Here is an 8,254-nt window from a genome sequence, read left to right on the forward strand (position 1 = left end):
GCGTCCGGAGCCTGTGCTCTGCAATGGGAGAGCCCACAACAGTGAGAGGCCTGCGTACCAAAAAAAAAAAAAAAAAAAAAAAAAAAGTTTATTGGATAATATCCCTGCTTGTTTTATCACAACATCCAAGCATATGCAGATGTCATTATTTTAGAATGTAAACTATAGTTTTGAACGATCTGTTCTCTCTCATATTCTGCACCTCACTGGTCAGCACAGGATACAAGTGGAAAAATAGGTACATGACATTTTTTAGAAGCAGAATTATTTGCACTGCTATCATCATTGCGCTATACTTACAATTATATAGATTTGCGTATCTAACATCTGCTTCTGCAATAACAGTTACCCAGAGGTGCAGGCTTAGATCTTTCTTGAGATAAGTGGCTAAAATATTTTCTTAGCTAATGAATGGATAACGATGCTCTCAATTTTATCACTTGTGCAAATTTATCTTTGGACACTGTATTCAGATTACCCTCAAATGTGCATTTAAGTATCGGATACCACATAAATGTCAGAGGGAGAAAAACTAGACGACTCTTGGCAGTCTGCAAGAGCTATGTTGTCAAAGGGCATCAACAAGTCTGACAAAACAGTCCTCATTAACAGTGTCTGTCAGCACCTCCATTTGGAAGTAATTTGGATATTTGCAGTGACCCCGTCAGTTCCGATTGGCTGGGCAGTGACCTTGACCAGGGTGAAACCTGTTCAGTGTAGCTCAGATAATGCACTGTAGGTGGAATCCAGGATGACAGATGGCAGTGGGGTCAGTGAAGAGGAACTTGTCCGTCATTGCTATTGAAGATGAAGCCACTCAACAGTGTAGTTCAACTGACACAAGAGCTGTGGTTTGCATACGCCACAAGAGAATTTTCCAAGTTCCTTTATTTGTAAAGAAATGCTATAGTCTCATGATCTCAGAGTGCATGAGGTTGATGAATAAGTGGACAAGAAAGCCTAGCTGTTGGAGTTTAGCAATAGACTAGACATTTCAAAACTTGTCTTTGACTTGATAGCCAAGGTCTGAAAAGTCTTGCTGGCTGTATCTTTATTGTGGATAACTTCTGGACCAAAAACTTGTTCCTGTGATATTTTTCTTCATTCTTATTCACAAACCTTACTCTTCTAGTAGACACATCTGTTTCTTTTCCCTCCCTCGCATACCACAGAATCAATATGAAATATAACTTTGATAGTAGAGTGTATTATACTTTCTAAATGCTAGAATAATAAGGCTATAAAAGCAATTATATTCTGGAAATAGTTAACCTTTGATAAAACAATCTGCATCTGTTTCTGTAGTTTCAGGGGCACTTTTTTTTTTTTCAAATATAAAAAACTAGGACTGGATAGGATATTGAGTGACATATAGCACAGCATTTTGGTTCTGGGCTCTGAATCTCTATCATTCAAAAAATACAAGGCCCAAGACTGATAGGCTAAGGACCTAATGGAAACACATTAACATCCAAGTAACACAACATGATGAATCAATACGAAAATACACCTAACCTTCAATTACTCATGGGATGTTTAACAATCTTGAAGAAAATCTCTTAAAGATCTTTCCTACACACTGACTGCCTGAGCTCAGGAGTTTTTACTAAATCTTCATCATTGGCTTCTTCCTTGCAATGTTTTTGGACCAAACAGCCAACCAAAAATGAATAAAAAGTGAATAATTTCATAGAATAATAAAGTATTAAAACTACAAGAAAACTGACCAATGATGTAGTTAAAGTGATTCCCTGCCTTGTGGATTACTCAAGGTTCATATCTAGCATGTAGACGTGCCACAGAGATGTTTAGGACAAGATGAGAGTCCTTAAAAAGAACCCAGGGAACTCTGCTTAATAATTAGACATCATCATTTCCCCTATTTATCCTAGTTTAAAAAGGAGCTCCCTGCAAGGCAAAATACTACCCTGCCCATCCAGACCCCCAATATACAGACATTCACGCTTTCCTTATCAATTTAATTTTTTCATTAGGTCATTTTATACATAACAGATAACATCATCCAAATGGCTTCTAGGATAATGCATCATTTTCACTGAAACACTTTGCCTAACTGAATTTGAGATCCTCCCATTTGGGTAGAGCAGCTTTTATAAAAATTGCCTCAACCAGGCTCATTCCAGCTAAATTTACACCACCTGTTTTAATGTGCATATTGTCATGACCCACAGAGACTGCATTAAGTAATTAAGAGACAGACCACATAGTGTCATTTGCTGTAAGTGAATCTGTGGATTCAATCAATAACCACCTGAAAGTGCCTAGGGCTACAGGATTAGGGCAAAATCTCCTGAGGCAAGCCCTGGGGGTCCAAATGAAGGTGCATTAATTTGAGACACCACTATGCAGTTTTCAGCCCATTTTAATTAGGAATAAAACATAGTATAACCCACATTGTTAACAAAATCATCCAAGACAGATTCTGCTTTGCCTTAGCAAAGGCTCAAAACAGAGCTCAAGATAAAATTAAAGAGCCAGTTGAGCAGAAGATGAAAAGATATTAATCTTATCTGCTTTTCTAAGGCATGGTTTATCTCCTAAAGAAGAGCTGAACCCTGGGATTGCTGCAAGCTCTCTTATTTTCTGCAGACAAAAAAAAAAAGAAAAAGCCATTTTTGAAGTGCTAATACTGCTGTAAACAAAATTTATTTTATGCGAATTTTTATAGGTCTACTAGTGAAAGGGTTGAGCAGCTATTGTTTGCTAAACTGTCATTTGTTTGGTTAAAAGTTCGTCATACTCATCCAGAGTATGGTCACTGCTTAGGAATCAGATGACCACACCAGAGCTACACTCTATATGGATCATATAATTTGTTTTGGATCAGCTTCCTTCCAGATGGTAAAATCTGGTGTGTTTGTTAAGAATTGGCTTAAGCCCTGATTCACTCTAGAGTTCATCTGAAACAGACTAATTAAATGGGACCCATCCCAACACACAGTCTTCTCCAAGCTGAAAGTGATTTAGGGTTTTGATGGCAGTTAGTGACCACTGGGTGGATTTGTATTCATTCTAGGCAGTCAGCAAGCTACAGTGTTTCCACCCTAGGAGAAAACTTGAGGTGATTATTTCCCAGGTGGCTTTTTCAGACAGAGGTCTCTTACAAAAGAAGAAAGGAGCACTGACAAAGTCCAAAGAGCAGCTCATATTTAAGAATTTTTGATGGACAAATTCAGGGGCCTTTTCAAACTCTACAGGGTGCTTTCAGAATATGTTTGGAATGTAAACACGTACTTGAATTGCCCAGCTGCCACCTGGCTTAGAGTGTGACCTTTCATATCATTTTTGTATTTTAAAGCAAAAAAGGAATCTTGGTGATCATCGGGGTCAGACTGTTGCTTTACAGACAAGAAAAATGGGACTAAGGTAAATTAAGTAATTCACTCAAATGAACTTGTTTTCCATCCAAGCCTCCACATTCTCTCCCATCCCAGAGCACATAGGTTCTGTGGCATGGGTGCACCTCAGCAGAATGGCACTTATTGGTGACTTTCTCTCTCTCTTGCTTTTATTTATATTTTTTATAAATTTATTTATTTTGGCTGTGCTGGGTCTTCGTTGCTGCGCACGGGCTTTCTCTGGTTGCAGTGAGCGGGGGCTACTCTTCGTTGCGGTGCGCGGGCTTCTCATTGCGGTGGCTTCTCTTGTAGTGGAGCACGGGCTCTAGGCACATGGGCTTCAGTAGCTGTGGCACGCCGGCTTCAGTAGTTGTGGCTCGCGGGCTCTAGAGAGCAGGCTCAGTAGTTGTGGTGCACGGGCTTAGTTGCTCCACAGCATGTGGGATCTTCCTGGACCAGGGCTCAAACCCATGTCCCCTGCATTGGCAGGTGGATTCTTAACCATTGCGCCACCATGGAAGTCCCTCTCTTGCTTTTATATTCACCTCTCTCCTTTTCACTTCTGCTTCTTTTTCTTGCTTTTCCCCACATTACTCCTGCTCTCCCAGTCCTTTTTTTACCATCTCTCTTTTTAAAAGCATCTCCCAATTCTATCTACAAGTTTTAATTATAGTATAAATAAGAATAGCCTTCTGAAGCAAAACAAACAAAACAAAACAAAAAGTGCCTACTGTGGGGCTTCCCTGGTGGCGCAGTGGTTGAGAGTCCGCCTGCCGATGCGGGGGATACGGGTTCGTGCCCCGGTCTGGGAGGATCCCACGTGCCGTGGAGCGGCTGGGCCCGTGGGCCGTGGCCGTTGGGCCTGCTCGCCCGGAGCCTGTGCTCCGCAACGGGAGAGGCCACGACAGTGAGAGGCCCACATACCACAAAAAAAAAAAAAAAAAAAAAAAAAAAAAAAGTGCCTACTGAATAATGCTCACATGATTTCCAACTTCTCTCGTTTCACCTGAGAGTGTTTATTGTCTATAGCATTTGTCTGAAAAATGCACTGCTTATGACATTTGGGGCTTGTTTGTTATATACTTAATTTTATTTTTTATGTATATATGCAAAAGCAAAGACCTCAAAGTATTTTGAATTCCTCCCAGGACCTAGTACAGAGCTAGACTATCTGATTATTCAAAGAGGTTGATTTTCTATCTGGATCTTTTAGATCAGTGGCTTTGATTTACAGAACATGTCTAATCAATCAAATGGTTGCTTACAACTAGTTTAGGGGGGAGGAAACACTTCTAAAATGCAGATTTACCTATGTATCTTGAATGGGCCTGGAATTTGAATGCCCCATTTCACAGTGTCCTCAGATAATCCTGGTATTTAACTGAGGCATTATAAGGTAGAGATTTAACTTCCCCACACAAATGAGAAGTTGTTTCAAAACTTTCATTAAATCTTTATTTCTACTACACACACACCCCTATACCACTACAGCTGGAGTGTAAATGTACAAAAGAAATAAGTTCATTTTAATCATAAAATTTCATTAACCTAATCTTTAGTGCTATATGTCCAGAATTTGTGCAATAACCACAACAAAATGAGTGTTAGAAATACTATGCTAGAATTGCAGAAATATGTCATAATCCTGATCCTGTCAAATCCTGATTTATTAACCTTAACGGAGTCTATAAATTAAGGAAATGAGAGTAACCCAGGACAAAGAAAAGTCCTTGTGAAAGAGCAATAGAAAACTTTTACAATAAGACAGAGGCGGGGAGATGTGGCACGAGAAGTGCAAGGTTGACTCACAGAAAGTATGGTGGCCCGGAGCAGACCGAAGATGCGAGAATGATGTCGAGCCCCTGGGGAAGGGGGCGCAGAGCGCACTGGCACGAGGTGCGATGGCTCATGGGGGTGGAACGGCTGAAAGACCACGCAAGGGAGCGAGTGGACCAGTGTCAATCATCACTGGTGACTAATGTGGGTCACAGGGACGAGAAGGTCAACGAGTGGCAAACCATAGTAGTTTGTACTATATAACTACACAGGTGCCAGAAGTGAACTGTTAAAAGAGTGTGTGCGTGTCCGTCCGTGTGTGTGTTCAACTATGGCAGGATAGATTATGGAGATACTTTATTTTGCTCTCAGGGTGTTTGTTCTCGTCTTATCTGCCCTTATACTTCAAAGCAAGTAACCGGCACGGTAGTCCCTTGCTCCCGCAGAGATTTGTGTAGCTTGATTGAAAATCAAAATTGCCTTAGGAAAGTTGGCTCTTTATGATCCATTACAAGCTCTTCATATTATGTTAATTAACTATATAAATTAACTTTGTTTCCTAAATAATTGCATTTAAAAGTATGTTTAAGGTTTATATTTTTATTAATTTACTATTTTCCAGTTTTATTGAGACTTAATTGATCTATAGCTCTGTATAAATTTAAGGTGTACATATAGCATAATGGTTTGACCTACGTATATTGTGAAATGATTACCAAAATAAATTTGGTTAACATCATCATCTCATATAGATACAAAAAAGAAAAAAGAAAAAGAAAAAATATTGTTTTTTCCTTGTGATGAGAACTCAAGATTTACTCCAAACTTATATATATGTATAAAACACAGCAGTGTATGTATAGTAGTCATGTTGTACATTACATCTCCAGTACTTACTTATAACTAGAAATGTGTACCTCTGACCACCCGCATCCAGTTCCCCCTCTCCGCACATCTGCCTCTCATAACCACAGACAGATGTGATCTTTTTTTCTATGAATTTGTTTTTTTCTTTTTTCTTTCTTTTTGGATGGCAAGTAGGCAAAGAAAGGAGTTACCATTATCACTAGACGTGGTCCTGAATCCATAAGCAGGGGCTGCTGCAACAGAGTGTGGGAAGACGGGTGTACTTAGAGATCCCTGTGGTTCCCTGGAGCATCTCTTGGTGTTTTCATGCCAACTGAGGAGTAAACCCTTTGGCAATATTGAAGCAAATGAAAGCTCCAAACCCTTAAGAAGTAAGTCATCTAGAGTGAAATTTTAGCTAATGGTGAGAAAAGTATAAAACTGGTGACAGAGGAACAGGAAAACAAATATCACCTTTACCTTTTTAACTAGTTGCAACATCAGAGACAGTAAATTGTTTCAGTAACTTTTGCATATTAAGTCATTATGTGTATCCTAGAAAAAATTTTGAAAAATAAATGTAGTATGGAGTGGTCAGCCAATGCGATCATTCATACATAAAGTTATAGTGAATGGGTTTACAATATGCAGGACATGGAAGCAACCTAAATGTCCGTCAATGTAGGAATGGATAAAGATATATATATATATATATATATATATATATATATATATATATATATATATATATACAGAGAAATATTACTCACATGTGCGTCTATGTAGGAATGGATAAATATATATATATATATATATATATATATATATATATATATATATATATATATATACAGTGCAATATTACTCAGCCATAAAAAAGAATGGAATCGTGTCATTTGCAGAGACATTGATGGACCTAGAGACTGTCATACAGAATGAAGTAAGTCAGGAAAAGAAAAACAAATATTGTGTATTAACGCATATATGTGGAATCTAGAAAAATAGTAAAGATGATCTTATTTGCAAAGCAGAAATAGAGACACAGACATAGAGAACAAATGTATGGATACCAAGGGGGAAAGAGGGTGTGTGGGATGAATTGGGAGATTGGGATTGACATATATACACTAATATGTATAAAATAGATAATTAATAAGAACCTGCTGTATTAAAAAAATAAAATAAAATTCAAAAAATAAAGAATATACTGTATAGCACAGGGAATTATAGCCATTACCTTGTAATAAACTCTAATGGAGTATTAAAAAGTTTATAACACAAATGATTATAAAAATAATTAAAAGAGCCTCTAAAATTAACAGGGAAAAAAATCTATGAACTGATCATAAAATAAGCAAATGATATTAACCAATCATTTACCAAAGAAGGAAATATAAATGTCTTTTAAATATGAAAAGATGCTCACCCTCAATCAAAACTTGAAATACCATAATATATAGATTTTAATTTATCTATCAAAATTTATATTGTATCTGATCCATTGCAATGCTATTTCTAATAACAAAAATTTGGAAACAACCTAAATGTCCATCAATAAATTATAGCTATACAATGATAGCTCTATATAATCTATGACACCATTTCCAAGATATGATAAATTTTAAAACATAAGGTTAAGCAAAAAGTATTTAAAAATCTGTAGATAAAATGGACATGTGTGTATAGTATATATGTACATGCTTGTATATGCATAGGTTATCTAGAGACATATGTTATCTATAATTATGTTTACCTTTCAGGGGAAGTAAAATGGAGACTGAGGGGAGCTGATTACTTTTCACTATAAACCCTTTTGTGTTCTGAGGAGTTTTCAGGGCTGGCCTTGAAAGACATCAATGAGGAAGAATCCTCCTGATGGGCAGAACTCTTGCTGGTGGGCCTTGTCCATCAACTTGTATGGAAGGAGATTCGTCTGGAGATTAGTGCCTCCTGAATGCTGAGGTTTCATGCCTCACTTGCCTCACATTATCCTGGCCCTGCAGGTTACTGCACCCCTCAGAACCAAGCAGGCTGATGGAGATGGATTGGCCTCTTAAAAGCATAGCTGAGGTGCCAGCTTGCAGAGGACACCCTGTGAGGATGGTGCCACCTTCCAGGGTGTCACGTACAGCCTAAATCAACTAGTATTGCCTGGAGCTGTGTCCACAGTAGGGAGAATTCAGGGGCTTGGGAACCAAACTGTTGAAGTAGGAGTGGCCCTTATTACATCCACTCTCAGTAATCCACTTGGAGGGAATTTGTGTTTTCCACCC

This window comes from Lipotes vexillifer, unplaced genomic scaffold (assembly GCF_000442215.2).
Source record: "Lipotes vexillifer unplaced genomic scaffold, Lipotes_vexillifer_v1.1 scaffold247, whole genome shotgun sequence".
NCBI lineage: Eukaryota > Metazoa > Chordata > Mammalia > Artiodactyla > Lipotidae > Lipotes > Lipotes vexillifer.